Source organism: Mus pahari, chromosome 19 (genome assembly GCF_900095145.1).
Source record: "Mus pahari chromosome 19, PAHARI_EIJ_v1.1, whole genome shotgun sequence".
NCBI lineage: Eukaryota > Metazoa > Chordata > Mammalia > Rodentia > Muridae > Mus > Mus pahari.
In genome coordinates this window covers 9,338,220-9,349,531 of record NC_034608.1, presented here as the reverse complement: position 1 = coordinate 9,349,531, position 11,312 = coordinate 9,338,220, and positions in this window count along the sequence as shown.

Below are 11,312 nucleotides of genomic sequence, written 5' to 3'. Positions count from 1 at the left end.
AGAGGCAGCTACTCCTGGATTTGTCCCTCCATACCTTGAACCCTCCCAACAAATCTCTTTCATGAGATTTGCTGCCTGATGCAACTCTCTCATCAAATAAGGAGAAGAAGGGAAGAAGCAAAGAAAAGGAGCAGGGCCGAGGGTCCTGAGTCCTCGGGGTAGCTGAGGATCCCCCCCCCCCCCCGGGAGCTGCAAGGCCTCTGCTGAGGATGCTTCCTCTCAGAAGCCATGTGGTTCCTGGGATCCCATGTCTCAGGATGCTCTTCCGCTGACATACCGTCTCCCCTCAGAACTGTGTGGTTCCTGGGCTTCTGAGTCCCAGGATACCTCCCATTCCAGGCAGGAAGGCCAATAGACACTAACTGCCTATTAGCTCTTTTGGAAGAAGCAGAGGTTCAGGATTGCCTCCACAAACAATGATGAAATATTGACAGGCCTAATCTTCTGCAGGTTCTGCACAGTTAATCATAGATGCTGTGGGTTCATGAATACATTGGCCATGTTGTGTTCAGAAGACATCCTTTTACAACATACCTCCCCATGCCTTAATTTTTACATTCTCACCTCTGGTTTTCTATGTTTCCTGGCTCTTGCAGAAAGTGATATAGATGTTCCATTTAGGACTAAGCACTACACCAATACTTATTCTCAGCACCTTGACCAGTTATGGGTCTCTCTGTTGGCCTTCCTGTTTGGATGGAAAGGTATCTTGGGACTCAGAAGCCCAGGAACCACACAGCTCTGAGGTGGGACAGTGTCCTAAGTGAAGGGCATCCTAAGACATGGGAGCCACACAGCTCTGTGAGGAAGCCTCCTCAGCAGATGCACTGTAGCTCCCAAGGGATGGTATCCTCATCTCAGTTGAGGAGCTCAAGAGCCTCAGCCCCACTTCTTCTTTTCATTGCTTCTTGGCTTCTTCTGGTTAGGGACTCACACCAGGTAGCAAATCTTATAAATATATTTTCTAAATCCATTTTTCCTTCCAAGTTCTGCTCCTGGAATGATGACTCTGAGACTAAATATTTACTAATAAATGACTAGGCCATATGTTTTCATTCATTCCCTGACTAGTTCTTAACTTACTTAACCATTTAAACTATTCTATGTCTACCATTTGGTTAGTTATCTCTTCTTTAGCCCAGGATTCTTCCTTCTTGTTTTCTTGAGTTCATCTACCTGCTGGTTTATGTCTGTTTCCTCAATCCATCTCCTTGGTATGTCTCCCGTCTTGTCTCTCTCAGTTCTCCCCATGTCTCTCTTTTATCTGTTACTATTGCCCAGAATCCCCTCTCTTCCTGCCAGTGCCCCACCTCCTATTTCCTGCCATGCTCATTGGCCATTCCCATTTTTTTTTTTTTTTATTAACAGGTATATTTATAAGAGATTCTCTTTATATTTCCCCCTTTTAGTACAATAAAAGTCTCTTCCTTTTACATCAATAAATTATATTCAATATTAACAATTATGAAAACCACCAGGAAAGAATTACATTTACAATGCTAGTCCACTTGTATTTAGCAGCTTTGGAAAAAGTACGCTATTATCTATCCCATCTTGGTGAATTAGAGTTCTGTATTTAAATCATTTTCTATCATAACTTATATAGACCTTAAAACATTTTTCTAACTCCTAACCATTTAAGCTTACTTGTAAGACTGCCTAGTCTTCAACCCCATCAGAGACCTGAAAAGGAATAAATAGTACTTGAGTATGCAGGAAGTGCAGAGCAAGCAGCTTCCAAAACTATTGAAATGTCAGAGGTTTCTGGCTGCCTGGACAGGCACCCACAAATTGTCTATATAAAATTGGAACACCCATCCTTAGCCTTCTGGTCCAGAATATGACAGACTTTTGTGAAAAAGGAATTATAAAGGACTTGCCTACGTTGTTCTTAAAAAGCTTAGCAGTTGACTTCCCTATGTCTTGTTTGTCCAGTTTGAAAAGTATTCTGTCTGCAGTTGTGCCAAGGACATTTTCTTGCCCACTGGCTACCTTGTCACATTTGAAGGAAATTCCATAAGGAGGTTCTTTGGTGCTTATCATCTTCTTTGTGGTGGAATGAGGGTGCTTCCAGGAGCAAATCTGCCTCCTTGTCAAAAATTTTTTAAATTATTTTTGTCTTTTTTAGATGGTTTATTGTACAGTATTGATTATGAACTATTAAAATGACCATGAAAAATTGTGAAATAGTGATATAGTCTATACCTTGCCTGACTTCCTGGTATTGTCTTCATTTATTAGACATGTTCTGTTTCAGCACAAGATGAAAAAAAAAACTTTAATTAATACAATATCTTTAAATGCCATATCCCATAGATCTCTGAAGTTTATGAAGACTATCTATTTACTCTATCTATAGTATATCTATAGATAGATGTAGTATAACTATCTATACTATAGAATTTTTTTTTACCTATATACTATCTGTTCAACTTAGAAAACGTATTTATGTAATAAAGTAGACTAGTAGCTAACATGACTATGAGTTTGATTAACTATTAACTTACATTTCTTATCCTAAACAATTTATAATAGCAGACTTTAAATGGACTAGAATTTAACATTGTATTTTAAAGAATTACATAGTTACAATGCCATAAACTGCCTTGATATGTATATTGTAACCAAATATAATCTCAATTTTCTATCAATATAAAAAGATCTATACCAATGTAAGATTTTTAGCTTGTTAATATTCTTTGGTCTAAGAGCAGATTCAGTAAGCTACCCCTTTTTTTCTACTATTTCTATATTATTCCTATATCCCCCTTTTCCTTTCCATCCCTTCCCTCCCCAGATGACCTCAATTTGTTCAGCCTTCAGACTGGTCCAGTCAGGACTTCTCTTGACCCTGAACTTTCTCAGCATGCAGACAGGACAACTGTTATACTTAGTTTTCTACTTTTCTCTTTCTCTCTCTCTCTCTCTCTCTCTCTCTCTCTCTCTCTCTCTCTCTCTCTCTCTCTCTCTCTCTCTCTCTCTCTCTCTCTCTCTCTCTCTCTCTCTCTCTCTCTCCCCAAGGTTTCTCTGTATAGTCCTGGTTCTCCTGCAACTCACTCTGTAGACCAGGCTGGCCTTGAACTCAGAAATCTGCCTGCCTCTGTCTCCCAAGTGCTGGGATTAAAGGCGTGCGCCACCACTGCCTGGCTCTACACCTACTTTAAGGCTTGGCCATTTTCCCAATTTTTTTTTTTTTTTTTTGGCCCCAAATGAAAAAATGATGCCCAGATAAGCAGGAAGCACTTTTAAGAGAACTACACCCTATTCCTAAGAGGTGGCATGGATGGTTTTGGGGTTTTTCTAAGGATGATGAATACTTGTTGTTATTTAAGGGGGTTGATTACCAATAGTAATGATCTTGGATCAGAGAGGAAACAAATTAGAAAGGTTAGACACAGATCCCCCACCCCCCTCATTTTTTTTCTATCCTTCTTTCTCACCTATCTAGTGTTAGGAAAGATCTTCAGGGGTCTTCCCCTGTTAAATCTGATTTTTACTAATTTGGATGGAATCCACAATTTTTCTGTGGAAAGAAAAGCATATTCTCTCTCATAACACAATATTTTAAAATCTGTCTCTGTGAGATTTCTTACATCTTTTTATTAAACATCTCTTTCTTATATCTGCTCCTTTATCTATTAAGCCTTTGATCTCTCCTGAGTTCTCTGTTTTATCTATTGAAGCTTCTCTGGTTTTGATATCTGGGCTATTAATGTTTATATCCAGAGTAGTGTTGTTTGTTCTGTGGACCAGTTTCTCCATTGTTGCTTTGGATTTTTTCTTGCCTTTTTTCAGTCTCTCTTCTCTTTAGCTCAGACTTTTGGCTGTCACTCACCTGCCCCTCTCACTTTGTATTCCAGGAGAGGCCTTTTTGACTTCCATGCATCACTGAGAGTCCTCCCTCCACCCCCTATACCCCTCCCTGCCCCCTTTAGCCAGCAGGAGCCCCCTCAGCTCTGGCCTCTTAGCTTCCCACCAGACTGCACTGGGAGGTGTTTGTCTATAGTTTCTCTTTCTACACAATTGGGGCTTCTTAAAAGCACCCTTTTTTTTTTTTTTTTTCTAGTCAGCAGGCTGTTTTTAAAAGTGCCATTTTCCCCTCCTCTACCTCTGTAGCAGCCACACCTGGCCTCCCGAGTTCATTTTCATTTGGGTTGCTACCTCTTCAGCCACTTGGCACCTTGTTTGCTCTGTGCAAGTTTGGATTTCTAAGTTTTTGCCTGACATTTAATGCCAATATAACTGCACTGCCTCTCTCTCAGAACTTTACTCAACTTGAATTCTATGCCCAATGGTAGATGCCATTTGTAAAAAGAATTTTAATAATCTGTTTTTCTTTTGCTAGTCCTGCTTACAGAATGACAACTCTAAGACAAAATATTTATTAATAAATGCCCAGGCCTTAATCTTTGACTCATTCCCTGATTGGGTTTTTTTTTTTTTTTTTAAACTAACAATTTGATGCACATATTTTATCATGTCTTTTATTTTTATTTTTAAACTTTATTATTTATTTACATCCCAAATGAGGCCTCCCTGCAGGTTTCCCTTGCAGAGTTCTTTCCCTCATCCCTTCTATCCTTCTTCACCTCTGACAGGTTGCTCCCAGGTATATCCCTGTCTTGGGGTAACACTTCTATACAGGATTGAGCACATCCTCTACCACTGAAGCCAGACAAGGCAGTCTGCTGCTACATATGTGCTTAGGGGGCCTTGGCCCAGCCTGTGTATGCTCTTTGGTTGGTGGCTCAACCTCTGGGAGCTCCCAAAGGTCCAGGTAAGTTGATACTGTTGGTCTTCCTATGGGGTTGCAATCCCTTTAAGCTCTTTCAATCCTTTCCCTAACTCTTCCATAGGGGCCCTAACCTCTGTCCAATGCTTGGCTGTGGCTATCTATATGTCTCAGTCAGCTGCTGGTAGAGCCTCTCAGAAGACAGCCAGGCTCCTGTCATGCATGCCTGCTTAGCTCTTAACTTATTTAACCATTTAAACTCTTCTATGCCTACTGTTTAGTTACCTCTCATTCAATTTTGGCCTGCCTCTTCCTGCTCATCTCTTTTTGAGTTCATCTACCTACTGGTTAAAATGTCTCCTTAGTTGTCTCCCATCTCCTATCTCATCTCTCTTAGCTCTCCCATCTCTCTTCTGTCTCTTAGTATTTTCCAGAATCCTCACCTATTTCCTGCCTCAGCTCATTGGACATTGGCTTTTTTATTGACAGGTGATGTTTGTAAGAGATTCTCTCTACAAAATCTCATAAAAGAGACTCATAGGAGTCTAGGGTATGAAGGGACAAATCCTGGGTTGGCTGCCTCTACTCTCAGATGACAGCAGGAAACTGAGCAGACATAGCCTTTATATAGAAGTTCTTAGGGAGTGGCGCTTTCTAGGTCAAAGATTTCCACAGTGAGGATTGGTGGGATTTCAAGTCCTGAGTTTATGGAGATCAGGGATTAGTGGGTTTCTGTAGGAAGCCTAGGGATTGGTGGGATCTTGTTCAGAATTTTCACCTAAGATTAGCATAATCTGGGAAGGGTCCTATTGATGGGTTAGACATGACCTTTGTGACAGTTACAGAGGCTGGAAACTCCATTAGGATAGTTAGGGAAATCTGGGGGAGGGGCCTGCTTGCTGGAGGTCCTCAGGAGGGGTGGAGTATAGGGGTAGAGTGCTGGCCACTTTCCTGCCTTGAGGGTTTACAAACTTTACAAAGTATACAAAGAAAACAAAATTTCCAAAGATTTTACCTGCCTCTTGAGTCAGCCCAACAGTCTCTGCATTAACTCTTTTTTTTTTTTTAAAGCTTTATTTATTTATTATATGTAAGTACACTGTAGCTATCTTCAGACACTCCAGAAGAGGGAGTCAGATCTTGTTACAGATGGTAGTGAGCCACCATGTGGTTGCCGGGATTTGAACTCAGGACCTTCAGAAGAGCAGTCAGGTGCTCTTACCCACTGAGCCATCTCACCAGCCCTCTGCATTAACTTTTACCTGTGTGGTAAACTTCTTTGACAAAGGCTGAGAGCACGCTAAAATACAGATATAAACATATGGATAGAAGAAGAGATTTTGGCATGTTCATTTAGCAAAACAGTTGTAATAGGTTCCTAACCAAAGCCTATGACCTCCTTACCTGTAGGCACCCCAAAGCACTCTAAGGCTATGTTTTAGAGTTTCATCAGTTCACTTAAATCTCCTCAGCTTCAGCTCCCTCATGTGTAAGTGCCAAGAAAAAAAATAGTACCTAGTTCACAGGGTTAGTGAGTAAACAATGCAATCTTTCATAGCTCAGAAAAACAGAATTGGTGATGAATATCTATTTTATCTTTTTCTATAATTTGGATGGAATAGCTGCAGAGGCACCCAATTCTCCTGCACAGCCCCTTCCTCTTTGTGGCACAAAATGGTTTCTGGTCTCCTCCAAAGAGGATTCACCTAGGTGTAGATGCTCACTAATGACTACTGCCTGCTGTACCTGATAAAGTTATACTCTGTGGGATGTCACAAGTGAGGATGGTTGGCAGGGAAAAATCTTCAGAAGTCAAGGTTCTCTAGTCCTTACAGATTGAAGACCATGCAGCTGGGGACTCCAACCCACACTACCACCACTGTGCATGTTCACTTCTACATTTAGTCTGTCTGCAAGGTCAGACTTATTTGTTTCTGCTCTGAAGGGATTTTCACTATTTAACACTGAAATGGAAATCCATCATTTGAGCATCTAAAATTGTAACCTCCTTTCCCTGTAGCTCCACTTCACATTCAACCCTACTATCTCCTCCCCATAGGCAACAGGAGCAGAAGGGGTGAACTCATCAGTCTTGACCTAATGAAGTCAGACTTCACAAAGTCTAATCAAGAACTCAATGCAAATTGGGGTGTAGCTCATGGGTTTGATCTCTAGAACCACAAAAGCAAACCAAACCACCTACTTATGCTACAGTATGCTACCAAACACCCATAGCATGATAGCTGTTATGCGGGACAATGGAGCACAGGGCTAGCAAGGTCCCAACTCTGGTAGAGTTCACACGCTCTCATGGTATTGAGGAAGAAAGAGAACCAACAATAAGGGACCAAAAATAAAGGGTATGTTAGATGGTGGCTTCTGCTTCGAAGCAGTTTCTGAGCATGGCAATGAGATGAACGTGAATTGGATGGAAGGTCTAAGAGGCTTGGTGAATTTTCTGGGAGCTGAGGCCCAAATGAGAAGGGGCAATGACCAGTCCCACCAAGTGTCAGATCACTCAGAGTGAAAGTGTATATATTTGCTCTTCACTTCTCCTGTACTTTCATGTTTCTGTCTTGGATATTCCTTCTTCCTAAAGAATCATCTCAATTTATTTTGGTGCAGACCCATGTTGGCTTACCTGGATATTTCATCTTCATTTCCAAAAAGAACTTTTTTGAGGCAGAATTTTCCATTTGAGCTTCTCCTGCCTCAACCTTCTGGTAGACTAGGATTATGAGACAGACATCATACCTGGGAGCTCTTAAGAACATTCTCAGCGAGTAAAGAATGATCAGTTAGGGCTGGAGTGGTGGCTTAGAAATTGAGTCATTGCTGCTCTTCCACAGAACTTGAGTTTGGTCCCCAGCTCCCACATGGTGGCTTAAATCACCCATGTTTCCAGATTTCAAGTGCCAAGGGATATGGCACCTTCTTTCTCAGACACACATGTAATACACATACAAAGATAAACTAAATGAATATTTTAAAGCATTATTCTTAAATTACATGTATCACTAGCAGAAAAATAGTAACATTTACTTTCAGCATTTTTTTGGGGGTGGTGGTGGTGTTCTTTTGGAAGTACTTATACTGGGAATTGAACCCAAGGGCCTCATGCAAGCTAGTGTATGGCTATTGAGTGATAGCTTGAGACATTTTTGTTTTTTCAGTGTGTATGTTCATGTGTATATGTATGCATGTTTGTGTACACATGTGTACGTGAGTGTAGAAGCCAACTGATATTTCCATCAAGCATTCTCCACTTTATTATTAGTGGAAAAACTTGAAAAACAGGGCATCATGATGGACAGTAATTATAGTATCAAATGCAGCCTCCATCTTATTATATAATACAGGGTCTCTTATTGAACCTGGAAGTTGCAAATTTGACTACACTGGCTGGCCAGCAGACCTCAGGGAGTCTCTACCCGAAATTTTGGGATTATGGCCACACACCATGGCACCCTCATTTTCACATGGGTTCTGGTGATCTGAACTCAGGTCATTGTTTGTGCAGCAAGCATGTTACCAACTGAGTAATCTCTGTATGGCTCCCTTCTTGTATTTTTTGACACAGACTTCCTGGGATAACCCCACTGCCTGTGAACTCATTAATATCATATCTAGTTCTGGAACTTGCAATCCTCCTGCCTCAACCTCCCAAATGGCTTGGATTACAGGCCTATGATATCAGGCCTATTTACTTTCAGCACTTTTAACATAATTCCATTGCCTTCCAACTGCCATCCTTCCTCCTGGAGTCACCTGCTAGTGACATTATTGACACTGTAATGTGTCTATTTGCAAGGGTGATTTTATTGATGTGGTTCTTTGTAGCTTATCTAGGATCTAACTTTACTTCATTGCTCTCTATAGTTGGTTTACTGTCTTTCACCAGCTTGAAGGCATTGAATGATGAGGGATGCATCTTTTTATATAGAGAGGTTTCAGAGTCCCTTTGTTTTGTGGACAAGTCAAGTCTGCTCAGGACTCAACAGTAAAGTTAATATTGCATTCACATGATTCTTGATTCAAAGACATGAAGCACTCCCCTTTCTAAGTCTTTGCCCTGATTTATGATGCCAGCCTTTTGTGTCATGTGTGGTAGGCTACCAGCTTCTACTTCACCTCTGACAACCTCTCCTTTCTAGCCTGAGCAATCATCCTGCTGAATCTTATCTTTCTCTCCATGGGTTCTTCTTTCCTCTCCTAGCAGTGTATCTTTAATATAAACTGCTCATTTTATGTCTCTTCAGACATAAATTTTAAAACAATTGTGTCTGCATATATTTGAACAGAGGACATCTTGGGTGAGTCAACAGTCTCCTTCACCAGACCAATCCCAAATACTGACTCAGGTTGCTAGGCTTGATTGCAAGCCTCTCTACCTGCTGAGCCATCCCACTAGCCCACCACTCAACCTTTAATCTTTCCTTTACCAAGTTTTTAGTGGTGTGATGCCTAATGACAGCTATGTCCTATGTCTTTCAATGTCTGCACCTTGCATGTGCTCTGGCTCAGCTGAGTGGATGAGAAGAACTCAAGTCTTATCTGTCCCTCTACAGTGAGAACTACACCTTCCTTGTGAAGCATTCCTGCTGAAGTATTTCAGTCTACCTGGAGTGACTATAGAGGGAAAACGGTGAATAATAGAGTGTAGTGGGAGGGCTGCAAAGGTGAGGCTGGGAGAATGAAACCTGTCAAGGAATCATCTTCAGGGGAGCTGTGCCCAAAAGTGGTCAAGTCCCCAAGCCTGCTCATTTGTTTCTCATTCTTTTGTTGTCAAGCCTGTCATCTCATCATTCTCTCTGTCCCTAATTTTCTTTTCCTTAGGCTCATTGCACTTTTATTGTCTCTAAACAAGTCGAATGCCCAGCTTTTTGTCATATGACATCTCAAGTCTCAAGTGACCACAGAATGAAACCAAACCTTTCTTCCTTTTCCTTGGACATTCTGTCAAGGGAATGGGTAGCTAACACAAGTCAATTGAAACAGGAAAGGATGCTTTAACAGACAGTAGAGAGATTCTGGGACTGTGGGTGAGAGGAGGCAGTGAAGGGCATAAAATGCCAGTGGCAGCTACGGGACTTTCAAGGTTAGAACACAAATTTATCAAAGTATTTTAAAAATCAGAAATGATTGTGATAGTTTTAGATGCAGAGTCAGAAAAAGGATACATTGAGATTTGTAAATGAGCCCAAAATATGAGAGTAAAGCTAGAAGCAATGGCTATCCTGAGGCAACCCTGTGTTTTAGAGAGAAGGGACAGAGAACAGTCTAGATGGGGGGAGCTAGATGGAAAAAAAAAAGCCGTCACCTTGGACAGGACACAATAGGCACAGCTGAGACCTTCAGGTAGGAATCTAAAGCAGCAATCCAAATCATTAAATGGAAGGAGGATTGAGCAGAGTTGAGTTGGGGAGGAATAGAAGATGGAGTCCAAAAGGACAATGAACAGAACTATACATAGTCTGGAATCAGGATAATAAAAGCAGTCCTGGGAGTGCTGAGCATACTACCAATAGTTTTGACACTTCAGTGCTATCTAAGGCTATACATAAGAAGTGACAGGGAATTCTTCCGGGGGTGGAACAGTAGTCCATGAATTTTGGAAGAGGTGCTGGAGATCAGAATATAGGCCTTGCACCTTATACAAGCTAAGTAAACCCTCCATCCTGTTCTATGCTTTGAGCCTTGGAACTTTGACTCCATGGAAAGTTCTTTTAGAAACCTTTTAAGAGATAATAAGGCTATAAAATAAGATGCCAGAGTATTTATGGAATATTGCATATGATGTATGGAATTCCCCAGGAGTCTTTAAATCTAAGAAATGGGGCTTATTTGGGGTATTAAAATGCAAGATCCATTTCATTCTGGCAGAATGATTCTGAATACATCTTTTCACTCTTTTACAGAGGTCATATTAGTATTTTATCCAGGAGTCTTTGCAAAAATCACAATAAAAAATCATTAATTACTTTTTGACATAACATTTATTAAGTGACTATTAGACCCTGCAAAGGAGGGCACTAAATGTTACATCCTAAGTTACCTGAAGCTCTAAGAGTCAGCAGTGAACACAGTATCTNAACACTAGTATGCCACCAATTTTTACCACAGTGTGTGTGTGTATGGTCTAGGACCCTAAATGGTTAGATGAATCTTATGTGCCCCAAATTTCTTTTCAATACCTGCATATCTAGAAACAATCCTTGCCNGAGTCCATGATTCCCTTTTGCTCCTTTTCTCTTGAAAAGGAACTTCCTTACTGTTGGTGATGAACTNAGCAGGACTCTCTTCCTGAATCTTCCCTCCTATCAAACAATCATTTCATGTAGAGAAGAGGCTAATAATGAACTCAGAGGGTACCTTGAAGACTGGTGTGCCAATGGACACTAGTTTCCAACAGTCAAAGAACAAACACCCTTGCCTCTGCTTTATCAGGGGCACTTCTGAACCCCCGTGGGAAAAGTCCTTACACTTGCTCAAGTTCAAACTGCCCGGCTTTCTGTAACCCTTAAACCCAGGACTCAGAAAACACAGTGGTTTCCATGTCCTTCTCANAGCTGTTCATATC